This window comes from Lissotriton vulgaris, chromosome 1_1 (genome assembly GCF_964263255.1).
Source record: "Lissotriton vulgaris chromosome 1_1, aLisVul1.2, whole genome shotgun sequence".
Taxonomy (NCBI): Eukaryota; Metazoa; Chordata; class Amphibia; order Caudata; family Salamandridae; genus Lissotriton; species Lissotriton vulgaris.
In genome coordinates this window covers 1,122,326,376-1,122,341,323 of record NC_141685.1, presented here as the reverse complement: position 1 = coordinate 1,122,341,323, position 14,948 = coordinate 1,122,326,376, and the positions used below count along the sequence as shown (strand labels likewise).

The 14,948-nt window shown below is 41.0% G+C and overlaps 1 protein-coding gene across 2 annotated transcripts in view; it reads right to left on the bottom strand.

The window, feature by feature from the left end:
• The window catches only part of WNT10B (Wnt family member 10B), a 284,728-nt gene that overhangs the window by 103,752 nt on the left and 166,028 nt on the right, over window positions 1-14,948 (bottom strand). The window lies entirely within an intron of this gene.

The window sequence follows — 14,948 nt, the reverse complement described above, 5'->3', positions numbered from 1 at the left end:
CAGCAGGAATATTTCAGGATGTTATATGTCGAATAAATGCACCTGTCGCACATGCTTTTAAATACAGTGATTACTTCATGAATGAAGGCACCCTTCTCTCCAAATTGTTACAGCGCGGTTGCCTAATTTATTTTTAAATGCACAAAAAGAGGGTCTGGTTTTCACCTAGGAAAACTTTACTCCATACAGGTACTAGACCCATGAGCGACATGATGGTATGCGTAACAACCTTTTCAGGGGTCACACATTTTGTGAAGGAATCCATGATGGAAATTGTCAATGGGGTAGAACAATTCAAGGAACTATCCATGTTTGCGCTCAAATGGAGAAAAAGCATCCGAGCCAACCTCGTCAGATTAATTACCATTTTATGGACTAAGGCCCCCACTTTGAGCACCATGCTGAATCTACCATCAGTGAGAGGACACAATAAATGTGGGAAATGTTCTACTTGTGAAACTATGATTGAAGGAGAAGAGTTCATTTATAGACAAATCAGGATACAGCATTAGGAATTTACAAATTGTCATTCCATGAACATTGAATGCTGTGTTACTTGCCCATGTGGAAAGGTCCACATTGGGAAAACAAATTATGAGATATGTAAGAGTATTGTTCAACTAGATGGCGGACTGAGGACGCCACGGAGCAGTGACTAACCGGAGGCTCCCCACTTACCTTACCCGGTATGCTGCTGTGATGCTCCCTCTCTCCTACGCTTCGATGGATTGGTGCTTTTTTTGTTGTTTTGGTGGATTTGAGAGTTGTGCTCTGGTTCGGACTCGAGGACCGATGAACTTGGTACCGGTCGGTGGAAGCAGCAGCGGAGAATGCCGAGTGAGAGAGAGAGTAAATGCGGAGAGAGGACGCGCTGGGCTTTGGATTGGTGCCGTCGCTCCTGTCTCGTGCCACCCCGTATGTGTTTGGAAGTTCTTTTTTCTCAAAGACAACACCTAAGGCTACGTCTTGTCATCCGTGGCCACAATTGCTGTCGATGTAAACCCGGTCTGCACAATAGATACCGCGGATGCAGCGGCTCTTTCAAGCTCCTTTTTTGACTGCATGGCAAACTATAGCGTGGCTGATCAATAGCTCGACTCTTGGCTGGTTTGGTCTGTGGTGTCGACCCACCTTGACTATCCCTTCAACAGCAGAGCGTATCGCACGGGTGTGGTGGGGGTTACAAACATCAATGGCTCCTAAAAATCTGCCGAGATCCACCCGGTCCACTAACAAAAATGCCGCAGTAGAAGTGGAAGCGGTGGCACAGACCTCGACGATTTCAACGACTATAATCTTAAAGAATACGGCCCCAACGAGCGCTGCAAAGCAAACCATTGCTGCTCCCTCTCTTCCAGCAGCTCCAGTGAATACATCGGGAGGGCCCACCTTAACTTCATCGGGTAAGCATATGCTTCGCCCACCCGTGCTTGTAGTGTCTGGGGTCTCCAGTATTTCAACAAGCGGGTCCACTAAGAATATTAAGAACAGCAAGAGAGGGGTGGATATTGAGACTGGTGATGATATTGATGTAGTGGCAGCGGCCAAGGCTGAGATAGATAACGGGATTACTGATCTGATACCGGTCTCTGCTTCGGAAAGTTGTACTGAAACTTTTCAGCTCATTTCACCAGCGCCCACCGTACCACATGTTTATGAGGTGCTTAAAGATCATAGCTGTCATCCAGATGTAGCCCCTCAGTCGGAGGTCATCACTGATGGGCTACTAAACCTGGAAACTGAGAATATTATTTGTTTGAATATAGCTGTGGATGATGTAATCTCTGAGGTAGTAGAGGCAGCGGCGGCACCCGAATCTGTTGTCATAACTACTGACTGCCTATTAGCTACCGGGTAGGAAGCTTCTAATGAGGAGTATGAGGATTTGGTGGATACTGGATCTCCCTCAGATACGGCCAAGTATTTGACTGATAGAAGAGATAAAGCCAAACTAAAATGTAAGACTAAGACTGAGAATAAAAGAGGGAATTCACTTGGCTTAGTAAATGCACCATCTTTAATTTCTGTTCCACCTACTAGGAAATTTCATCCTGTAGAGAAAAGTCCTCTTAGGAAATGTATACAGGCAAAGGGGTTGGTGAAAAATATGACTCTGAGACTATCTGGTACGAGTCCATCAGACCACGATTCCACCAAAGACTCTCCGGCTCCATTGGAGGATACCTCTCCTACATCTAATATTTTATCGCTGCCTGTTTCCAACTCTCTATCTTCCACAGCATTAAATGATACTGGTCCAACCGCTTTACCCCCTACTAGCTCAACCATATCTACTTCTTCAACCTCATTTTCACCAATTCTTGTGTTACCACATTCTCCAACCATTGCTCCTGAATCAAGTATACCAGGAGCACAAGAAGCTGTTAGCTCCTCCCTCAACATTATTCTGCAGAACCTAACCAACCACAGGCAGGAAGCACAAGAACATTTCCTACAGCTTCGAGATGATAATAATAAACTGCAGAATTCATTGCAAGAGATTACACACAAGATGGGGGGGATAGCACAGGAAATTGAGGACTTACAAGGTAGAGTGGTTAATATTGAAGAAGGGTCTGTCTGTACTGAAGTTATGGTGGGTCAACATGAGGCCCAGATTACGTCTTTACAGTTAAAAATTGAAGATCTAGAAAATCGTCAAAGACGATCAAATTTGAGACTTTTTGGTATTCCGGAGGGGGCAGAGGGAGCTGATCCCAGGGCTTATGTGGTTAATCTATTCCAGAAAGCATTCCCGGATTAGCCGACTGGGATTGGGACTCTCAACTCCAGAAAGTTCATAGATTACCACTTGTTCTGCGGAACAAAGAGAGCAAATTTCCCCGCCCTTTTCTTATTTATTTCGGAATTTTTTTATTGAGACAGGCTGACTCATCTAAGGCTAAGCCTAATTTACCTGTTACTACCGAAAATCTTACTTTTTTTTGTACGGTCCGACCTCAGCAAAGCCACCGTGGATAGGCGCTGGAAGCTACGTAAGCTTATTGATCTGTTTAAGTCCCTCGGCGCGCAAGTGTTCTTACAGGAACCTGCACACCTAAAAGTTATTAAGGGCGGTCGCACGTATTTTCATTGACGAAAAGGAGGCTGGGAGTGTATTAGCCACATTTGTGGAGAATGGAAATCTAGCAATTTAAACTTAATACTTAATTTTTCCCTATTTGGGATTTTTTATTTTTTTTGGTCAGCTTTATTTTGTCTACTTATCTCTCTGATTACATATTTCCGGGTAAGGTAGTGGGTCGAGCCCCTTGCTGCACCCCAGGGTAGCTGCCAATACAGCGGCAGCAGTGTGTTGAGGGGTGTTCCCTCCTGAGGGAGGTGAGGGAGCTAGGGGAGGGGTGTGGGTCTTTCATAATAAGGGGGGGTGGGAAGGGTTTTTGTTTAAAAAAGAAAGCAACTCTGGTAGGAGATTTGATGAATGCACTAGGGAAAGGCTCATTTGTATTAATTGTGCAGTATGGAAAGATACGCGAGAATAAAACTTTGAAATGTTATGGCTAAAATGTTTAGCATGGAATGTTGCAGGTTTAAATAATAAGAATAAAAGACGTTTGGTTCGTGAAGAGATAGCACTGTACGAGCCACATTTAGTTTTTTTATCTGAAACTCATATTGCCTATAAAGACAAGAAACTATTGGGACAGCTCGGTTATGAGGTCTTAAAGAACGGCGCCTTAGAGTTGAAATTCATAAAACTATTGGTGATCAAATCAGACGATTGGCCATTGTGCAATTATCAATTGAAAAATGTAAATTTGTATTTTGTGTGGTTTACGATTCTAATTGTGACGATTCCTATGTTTTTGACCAACTGAATATTCAACTTTTGGATTGGGAGGGAGAATTATTATCATGGGTGACTTCAACTGTATAATGGATTACCAATTGGACACTACCAGATACGGTGCAATCCAACGCATGCGCATGTCCCAAGCTGCTATCGTAGAAATAGGACGAATTCATAATATCAAAGATGTCTGGCGCAGTATTCACCCTAATGATGCTGGCTACACCTATTATTCTGCCCCTCACAAACTCTTCTCTCGTATTGACATGGCCTGGGCATCCGATAATATATTGAATACTTGCTCTATTGCGTTATGCCCACGAATCACCTCTGATCATAATCCTATTTCTCTTTTTTTTAATACTCCGCAAATCCAATCAAGCCCTAGGATGTTTTCTTTTCCCAGACATTTGTTCACAAATACAATGTTTATTTCTCAACTTAAGGCACATATCACAGATTTTATTTTAAATAATCTTAACTCTGCTTCTTGTATTATTGTGTGGGATGCTTGTAAAGCCAGCATCCGGGGGTTTACCCAGCAATTTCTTTTCAGACAAAACTCTGAGCGCCGTGAAACCAATAAAACTTTAATCAATGATATTCTCTCTGCTGAACTTTTATTGGCCGATGCGCTACTTAAATCCTCCTCCAATGTGGTTGAATTGGGGCTTAAACTTGGACATTTAAAAGCTACTTCAAAATCACTACTCTGGGAAAAAAGCAGCATCAAACTACATAAATCTCAAATTGCCCAGTATGAAAGTGGAGACAAGGTAGGGAAGCTTCTTGCTTATAAAGCTGCCGATGAGAGAGCTAACACTCTGATTAAAAAGATTAAAAACTTAAAAGGCCCCAATAATGTTATATTTGATCAACCCTTACAGATACTGGAACAGTTCGTGCAATTTTATAAGCAACTGTATACACCGGAAAGCTCCCCTACTCAGGCTAGCATCCAGGCTTACCAGGATTATCATATTCCTGAACAACTTGATCATTTTGGATTTGATCATTTGTCCATATCTATTAGCCCCTTGGAGATACGGCAAGCTATTCAGTCTTTACCATCTGGGAAAGCAGCTGGGGAAGATACTTTGCCCCTAGAGGTGTATAAGATCTGTATTGAAGAGCTATTGCCTCTCTTCCACCAAGTTATTAGCTATATCGGTGAAAATGGGAAAGCTCTGAATTCTTGGAGCACTGCTAAATTGATTTTCTTTCTGAAAAAAGATAAGCCGGCTAACAAATGCGGGTCTTTTTTCGCCCAATCTCGCTTATAAACACGGATGCAAAGGTATTTGCGAAAGTGCTGGCCTTGCGACTGGCCCCTTTGATACCCAAGATAGTAAATCCACAGCAACATGGATTTGTAATTGGCAGAGATACCACAACTCATATTAATATGGCCATTACTGCCTTCGACATAGCAGAGACGAATCCCTCCCCACTCAGTATGATTCTTTTGGATGCTGAGAAGGCGTTTTACCGAGTGGGGTGGGATTATCTCTGATCGGTAATGATAACTATGGGCTTTAGCGGTCAGTTTTTAGTATGGATTCAGTCTTTAACTGACAATCCTACTGCGCGAATCAGTTATGCCGGCTTGATCTCTGACACTTTTCCCATATCTCGGGGCACCCGTCAAGGGTGTCCCCTGTTGCCTCTAATATTTGCTCTCACAATGGAACCATGTCTTCATGCTCTACAACTGCAACTTGTATAATACCTTTTTACTCTGGCCCTCAGTCATTGAAAATGACGGCATACCCCGATGATATTGCTAGCTATTCCACGGACATCATAAAAACTTTACATGGAATAACTATGGAAGCTAATAGATTTGGCATTGTCTCCGGCTACAAATTAAACCTAAATAAAACCCAAATTATTGCTATCTATACACCCATAGCAACAGTACCCGGATTATGTCATACGGCTACCTATTTAGAAGTTAAAATTTCAGCAAAAATTACAGAGATAATATCAATCAATTATGATGCTTTAGTTAATGCGACTACTGTGCAGTTAAAGAAATGGCATAAACTCCCCTTAAATATTATTGGTCGGATTAATTTAATTAAGATGAAAATACTCCCTACATTTCTTTATTTATTTCTTTCCATCCCCCTTTCTCTTAGTAACTGTTTTTTCAAAAAATTAGATGAAATCTTTAGTAGCTTTATCTGGGGATACCGTAAAGCTCGCCGATCTATGTCGCTACTTCAAGGTTCCCTAGATAATGGGGGACTTAACTTCCCGGATTTCAAACTATATTTTTGGGCAACATTTATTGGTCGTTTACGATGCTTACTTAATACAGACAACCAACTTTATTTTGAAGTTTTTATGTTACACTTGGATTCTGATATGTTCCTACTTAGAGTTAATGACCCCACTATTTTAAAAGAGTTAAATTTAAGACTGCCAGGGATATGGTTAGGATATGGTTTAACATTTTGGCTTTTTGTAAAACCTCTTTTTTTCATCCCAGATTGGTATTGTGGGGTAATCCCGGACTTTTAGTGATAATTTGACAAACACTTTGTGCACCCTTGGCATAAAGACACTGGAGGACCTATTTGGCACGCACGGTTTTTGTGCTTTGAGACACTTAAAACTTTATATAAAGCTACGAATCAATGAGGTTCAAATATATTCAAATCTATGATTTTTTTCCTTCTTAAGATGAGAATACGAGAAATATTGGTCTCTGACATCTGGGACTGTTTTTATTCATTAACACCTTGGCTGCTAAGGGTTTTCCCCTCCGGTGCTGACTTTTTTGAAAGCTCCTTTATTCATGACGAGCTCAGCTCGTCATAAGCACAGCTCAACCGTGCCTCATGACGAGCTAAGCTCGTCATGAGCATGGAAGGGGTTAAAGAGTGAATCTCTAATTAGTAGGGCCTATCAGTGCTTCATCTCTTATAAAACCAGTGGCTGCTCAAAACTAGCAGGAAAATGGGGTGCTAAACTTGGGTTTAATATCACCCCACCATGATTACTTCATCAGTCCATAATATTAATTACTTAATTCAGTCCTCAAGTCTAAGGCTACAACAATTCAAAACCACCTGTATGCTCTATCATACACCCGAAAGGATATCAAAATGGACTACCAGTATTTCGTTTAGTGACAGGACTAAATGCCCTAAATGTGGACTAGTTGCTGGAGATCTAGAAAACATGCTATTTTCCTGCCCAGTTTTATCTGATTTCTGGTCTTCATTGGATAAAATTTTGAAACTAAAACTAATTTGCCCTTCCTCTCTCACAGCAGCTTCTGTATTACTTGACATTCATATGCTACCCAATCCGCAGCAAGCTGTAGTTACTATTATATTATCGTGTGCTAAATTAGTAGTTGCACGTGCCTGGATTTCCCCTAAACCCCCACACATTATGGAATGGTGGTCATTGATAAATGACATTTACTTTATGGAACTGGCCTTGGCCAAACTCAGAGGTACTCGCTCTTTAATGAAATGCGATAAAATTTGGGGTTCTTTCATCAATTGAATGGATTTTGAGATTTATTTTGTCGAATTTACTTGCAACATTATTTGCTTTTTATTTGCTTTTAATTGTGCTATGTAACTGTCTTATTTGCCTTATTCTGTGCATTTTGTTATTCCTTTTTCCTTGTATGTTCTGTATCATTTAACTTGCATCTTTTTCTCTGAACCGAGTTGTGAAATAAAAAATAAAAAAAAATAAAAAGAGTATTGTTCAACACAAGTCGCACATCTAGTTCAAGATCTTGAATGCAACCATGGTACAACATTATATGAAGATGAACCACTCCCAGTCAGATCGAAAATGTACAGTATTAAGACACGTGAGCGCTACATACCAATAAAACTGTTCAAATTAATTTGTTTAAATACAAAATTGAGACACTGAAAACTGTCCACTCTAAGATCTATAAAGAAATTTGTGCCATTAAATATGCAATTTATCCCACCATTGAAATTCAATTATAGATAGTAAAAGTACAAAATGAGTGTAAATATAAAAGAATGCCCTTTTTTGGGCTGTATTGCACATCCTCTTGAATAAACCAGTGGAAAAACCTGTCATCGCTCCTTGCTCATTCTTTTTCCCCTTTGAGGCAGATAGTTTACCCCTGTCCTTGCTATCTTTTAAAGAGCAAGTGCCTTGTGCAAACCTAGAATCTGATATGATATGAATAAGTCATTTTTGTAAGGTTGTCATTTATGTGAGGTTTTAGGTTTACCTTTGTAGTCTCAAGTTATTCGTTATGTGATTTTCTGTCTTGTATTTGTTTATTAATACACTTCTGGGGATAGTAGAGTCCCCAACAAAAAGCTTTTCTGTGTTCTAGAGTGCACAGTTTTCTTTTTCCTTTCTTCTGTAATTTGAGCATTCAATGCCATTTGGATTTTTGGCATCAATATGTTATGTTACCATGTGTGGTATACTAGTGAGAGGATATATATAGATAAGAATTGAAATAAGATTTCCAACAAAGGGTGGTATTGAGAGGCGCAAAATAATCATGCAGCCTTAGAAAACAGTTGACAAATCCATGGTGTAGGGGGTCCCTTGTGGAAACTTTATATTGATTGATTCCGCCCCTTACTACCCCAACAGGATCTCCCCCTTCACAATATGCTTTTATTACAGTGATGATATATTGGTATTTGGGGCAATGCAAAGGGAGCATGACAAGGCTCTTACACAAGTGTGCCAGTTACTTGCTGATATAAGTCTCACTCTGCATGCCGCAAAGTGTGAGTTTCACAAGACCAAACTCAAATTCTCTGATGGGGGAATGACTCCTGACCCAGATACAGTGCAAGCACTCTCAGTTACCTGCTCCCCACACAATGTCACCAGGTTGCAAATGCATTCCTTTTTAGGCATGGCCCGTGATTGCCACTGTTGAGTGCCCCATTGAGAGACTTGACAAAATGAAATGGCCCTTTCCAGTGGTCTGTTGAATGTAATCAAAGCTTCAAAAGAATAAAACATGCAATTGAAAATGCAACAAGATGACCTATTTTGACCCCAAGTTACATACGGAGATTACAGTAGATGCGAGCCATGTGGGACTGGAAGCAATCCTTGCTCAACATAATTGTCATCCAAATGCTCAGAAACATATTGTCGCCTATGCTGGTCAAAGCCTGTCTGACACACAACGTGCCTATTCTCAGCCAGAGAAGGGCAGTCTGACTGCAGAGTTGGCCTGCGAAAATGTTAATTTGTTTCTATATGGAAAACGTTATACTATCATTACAGACCACCAAGCGCTGCTTACAATTTTTGGAAACTGCAAAGCTAAGACGCCCACTTGCATAGAGAGGTAGGTGTTGCGACTACAAGAATATGACTATGCAGTGGTGCACAAGTTGGGTAAAGACCAGAACATTGCTGATTACTTTTCATGAGTACGATTATAGTGGGACAGTTCAACATCCAAAATGGTTGAGGAGTACACTAACTTCATTGTGAGGTCTAGCAGGCCAGCTGTCCTATCCATTGAAGAGATCATTGTTGCTACTAATGCTGATAAGAACATGCTTATCTTCAAAGACATCATTTCAACTGAATCGTGGGAGAAGCATGCTCAACCTTTTGCTGACGAAGTTGAATTTCAAGTATTCAAAAATGGACAGAATAAACTGTCCATTACCAAGGAAGGTGTTGTATTGAAAGGCTCAAGAATCATCATCCCTTGAGAGACTAAGACAGAAAGTAATTGAACTGCCCATGAAGGACATTGTGGAATTGTAGCTGTCAAAAACAGTCCTAAGAGACCCAATGTGGTTCACACGCCTAGATGAGCGAGTGGAGAGGAAACTTAAAGAGAGTCATCTTTGCAACTGCCTGTTCCCCAAAATGACACAGAAACAATTGACAATGTCTGAACTTCCTGAACATGTGTGGGAAAAAATTGTAGTTGGTTTCTTTGGTCCTTTAGAAAACAGGCATCATCTCATAGTAGTCATCGATGAGTATTCATGTTTTCCTTTAATAGAGGAGTATTGTCAACTACTCAAGACAAGGTCATCCAACAGCTGGTTGACATCTATGCAGCATGGGGTATTCCACCATTCGCAAATCTGACAATGGTTCCGCCTTTCAATAGCAAAGAATTCAAGGAATTTTTGGTCAGACTAAATGTCAAGCATGAAAAGAGCACACCTCTGTGGCCCCAAGTTAATAGTCTTCTGAAATGATTCAGGGGTACCCTCAAATGGGTAATTCAACGAGCATCGATGGAGGTAATCAAGTAAAACCAGGCACTGTGCCAAGCCCTTTGTGCACATCGTCAACTTCTGACTCCACAACTGATGAGAGTTCTGCTATCTTGCTATTTAGGAGAGCCATCAGAACTAAACTGCCCCACTGGACAGTAGAACAATCCTTGCATGTGGATATGGTTCATGTCACAGACACTTCTCAGAAGTGGCAGATGAAAACATATGCTGGGCGTCGTCGATGAGCTCAAGAAACAGTCTTCTATGAAGGTGACTGGGTCCTGATCAAGCAGAAACGAAAGCAGAAAACAGATACTTCATTTGCTGTCGATCCATTGAGGGCTGTGACGTGCAAAGGACATATGGTGACAGCGCATCTTCTCAGAAAGTCCATCACATGGGACTCGCCAAACTTTGCACCTCAACCATCTCATACCACTTGATTTGGCTGACTAGTTTGAACACCTGAACACCTTATTGAAGAAATATGATTCAACTGTTTATACTTTTTATTTAACAAAGGCGGAGATGTAGTGTCGTAAAACAATGTGCACTAGGACCCTTGCGGTTCTGGATGGACACAAAAAGGATTTACATAAATTGCTGAAAGGTGTTAAGGTGCAGTTATTACTGGTTATGATGTAATAAGTGGACAGTGTGTGATTGAATGCTGAGGAACAAAGATGTACAATCCAGAGCTCCGTAGGTGGCATATTCATTGCAGATGTTCCGAGGCTGAGGAAGACACTACAGATACACTTACTACTGCTTTGTCACATGTAGAACAATAGTAACTTTAGAAGTGTAGTTTGTGAATAGCAGTTGTCTTACTCTTTTGTGGATGGGTCTTTGTATCAGCATGCCACTCGCTAAACTCCTCTTTCTCACCTGTAAGAAATTGGGAGTATTAAGTGAGGGGGTGAGAACCCACCTCAAATAATAATTACAATCCTTGTCAGGATAAATCTGTGTTAATCCTCTGGTAGCAAGGCCCAATTTAGTCAGGTAATGGGTAAAGCATTTATGCAGTACTAAAAACAACAATAAAGTCGAAAGGCAAAACAATAAAAATCCCAAAGGGAGTTAGAAAATAGAGTCAAATGTAATTAACAAAATGAACAACATTCAATAAGCGTAACTGGAGTTATGTATGTGTAAAGCTTTTAGTAAAAATAGTGGTGAGAAGTTCAAAGAGACAATAATAGTCAATTGTCGTGGAAGAGCAGGATCTAGACTCAATTTGATGCCGACCACAAGGGATCACATGCAAGGGGCACCAACAAGGTTTGTTCTGGTCAAATATTTTACCTTTTGACTTTAGTCCTTTAGGTTTAAAGCCACCACAGGAGTAGACTTCTAAAGTCCGCCAGAACCTCAGGGAAGGCAATTAAAGACTCACATGGTGGCAAGATGAGGACACAGCAGGGTGCAGTCTTGATCGGCTGGGCAGCTGTAAGAAAATGCCTCTTGCAACCTTGTTGTGTCCCTGTAATTTTAACTGGCGGTCAGCCTTATGGCCTTTGGAATCCACTTCTTTGCCCTGGGTACAAGAGGGAGAGTAGATCCAGTATTCAGAGTTCTACTCAGATTATAGACATCAGGGAAGTCCTTCTTATGCTCTTCTCGTAAAAGAGGTCCAGGGATTGCCACTTTTATAGCCAGTGTCCGATTGTGATGGAGGGTAATCCCTTAAACCACTCCTCTACACTAGTTCTGGTCAGTTCTTCCCTCCCTCTGGGTTTTGTGACAGCCTGTCTAGAGGGAGAAAAGGAGAGGGAGTCCTAGTAGTGAGCTGTATCTGCCAGTGCCAGTGACATGGTAGGCACCCTTTGAAGTCAGGAAGGGGGTGGGTACCTTCCTAGGATACCATTTAAAGCTTTTTAGATACATTCCCCAAGGCTATTCTGCTCAGGAGATGATCACCCCCTCCCAACACCCAAGGCCCTTTGTCCACTGTCACCCCAGGGGAAACATTCACAGTCAGGGGGCAGAGGGCACTGGCAGAAAAGCCTTTCCTTTTAGTTGAGGCAGAGAAATAGCAGGCAGAGAAATAGCAACCTTCCTAAAATGCTATTTCAAAAATAGTAATATGTAATCCGACTTGACCATTAAGTTAGATTTTACATTTCTATTAAAATTAGTCCTTGAATTATGTTTCTAGCTGCTCCCAAACTGAAGTTATACATTAGAAGTTGTTATAATATACCCTAATGTTTTCCTATGGGAGAGCTAGTTTTGCTACGGTGAAAGGCAATGTAAAACATTACATATACAGAGTTTACTTTTTAAATTCCATGCATCCAGCCATATGGGCATTTAGGGTCTACCTTATGGGTGACTTATAGTTCTTAAAAAGCAAGGTTTAGGCCTGGCAAAAGATTTATTTCGCCAAGATGAAACAGCAGTTTAAAGCTGCACACACAGGGCCAGATACACTACCATTTCATTTTGTGACCCGCAAATTGAGATTTTTAGCAACTCACAATTAGCCAGTCAGAAAATGAAATGTACTAATGTCTCTCACACACATTTAGCGATTCCCAAATGACCTACCTTATAAATACTCATGAGGAAGGTCGCAATTTGCGACCCATTGGGATTGGCATGTAATCACAGGGGTGTTGGTTTGTTGGGGTACCAGACCATCATGTCTGTGATTGCTTTTTAAATATAGCAATTTTTTTTTCTGAAATACGGCTGGTTTTCCTGAAAGGAAAACTGGATGCGTTCAAAAAAGAAAAATGAAAAGTTCCTTTTCATTTTTTAAGAGGAGGCAGTGGTCCGGATCACTGCCTGCTCTTGAAAAATGTTGGCGCCCACATTTACAAAGGGGAGGGGTTCCTTGGGGACCCCTTGCAGTTTATGAATGGGTTACCACCTCCTTCACGGAGCCAGTAAAATATTAATGTTTTGCAAACATTCATACATGCCACTGCAACTCTCTATTAGGAACGAACACCCTTGAAACGCCCCTTCATAATAGCTACTCTATTTTGCGAATTATTAATAGGTTCCCAGCTCGCAAAATCGGGTTGGTACATGCTGACAGCCGTTTCAACTGTCGCAAAAGGTCCGATTCTCAATTTGCGACTGCTAAAAACGGTCACACTTCTGGCCCACAGGCTACAAGGGCAGGCCTGGAGACATGCATACCTGGCTACTGTAGGGCGGGGGCACCATGAGTACTGCAGCCCCCTGGTAGCATTTCATTTACAGATACTAGATACATTTAGTAGCATACTAGTGTCTTATAAGTAAATTAAAGGTGCCAATTAGGTGTATGCCAATTTTACCAGGTATAAAGGAAGAGCACAAGCACTTTACTGCTGGTTGGTGGGAGTAAATTGCGCAGTCTTGTAGCCCCTAAATAAAGGCTCTGTCATAGAAGGTAAAATCTGGGGGCATACCACACACAAAATAGGTATTTCCATCACCTCTAAAGCCCTTTTCATCCCTCCTTAAAACTCTCTTATTGAGTAGTACATATTCCTCATTTTCACACTCCTCCTGCTAGGTCCTCCCACATTTACTGCTAAGTAGTAAACCTACATGTGCTGAGATCTCCCCATAGAAAGTATAGGAGAGGTGGCGGTGGAGATTTCCACCTATAGTTTTATAAATTGCATTTGTAATAAGTACCTCTACTGTAGTACTGCTTTACTTACTACAAAATGGAGTTTCTGATTTGTTAGCAATATCTTTTAGATTAGCATGACAGTGGATTTTTCATAGTTTATATGAAGTCTCCGTTTTTTTATGAAGGATATTCTTTTTTGAAAGTCTTACAGTACTTTCTCTTGTGAATTGGACTTCTGGAGCCAGTCAGTCAGAAAAGCGTAAGCAAAAATATCTTTCTTCTGGAGATGTCTGGTTACCCCCACATACTTCCATATTACATTTAGGGCAACCACGAGGCCAAATGGAATAACTCTGAAATTAAATGCTGATTTTGTCATACAAATCTCAGCAATTTTCTGTGATTCTGGCTACTTCCACATGAAAATCCTGATTATCCGTTGAACAAATCCAGTACCTCCACTGGAGCTATGGAGGAATTGATGTAATGATACGATTCAGAACTTGTGTTTTTCACCCATTTGTTTGTTGTTTTTAAGTCCAGATAGGGCCTGCACTCCATTTCTCCACCCATTTTCCTACTGGAAAAAACCTTAATAAATGCCTTTGTTCTTGTGATTACTCATTACGCTCTCTACAGCTGGTTTTCTTTGGATAGTTTGTACTTCTTTTCTGTGATGTTTCGGGCATTGCTGTTTGGCGTTTATTGGCTTTCTTGTTGGAGGAATTTGTTTGAGCCTCAGGGCCAAGGCATTCGCCACAGTAAACTGGTATTTATAATGTTCTGCCATTCTGTTAGGTATGCAGATAAGCTCACCACTACAAGAGTGGGTAACGCTGAGTGTGAAGAGAGGAAGTCATTGTTTTGTTGAGGGGACTTCGGACGCTGAAGCTGAAGGTTGATGTCCTTGTCCAGTTCATTGGCGGAAATTAGATATTTTATGAAAAAGCTGCTGTTGTTGATTTGTATGTTGGTTATAGGGCTGATGGTCCTGCTGTTGATATCTCTACTGGGGCCAGCAGCATTCTATACATCTCTCTAGGCTGACCACTTTCAGCATGTCCATTACTGCTTTCATTTTATGCGTGTCATCATCTACATGAGATCTGAACGATGAGGAACTAGAAATGTGGAGGTGCAGGACCTTCAATTGAGAAATATTCAGAGTTGTTGAGTCGCAGTAAAGATTCACGATGGAGAAACAATGCTACCAGAGTAAACAGCAAAAGTACATTTATTCCTTTATTGAAAGGTTCAGAAGACACTACTTATTAAATTAAAACATTCAAAGAGGTTGGAAAACCCTAAAGAGGGGAGAAAGGGACATCTT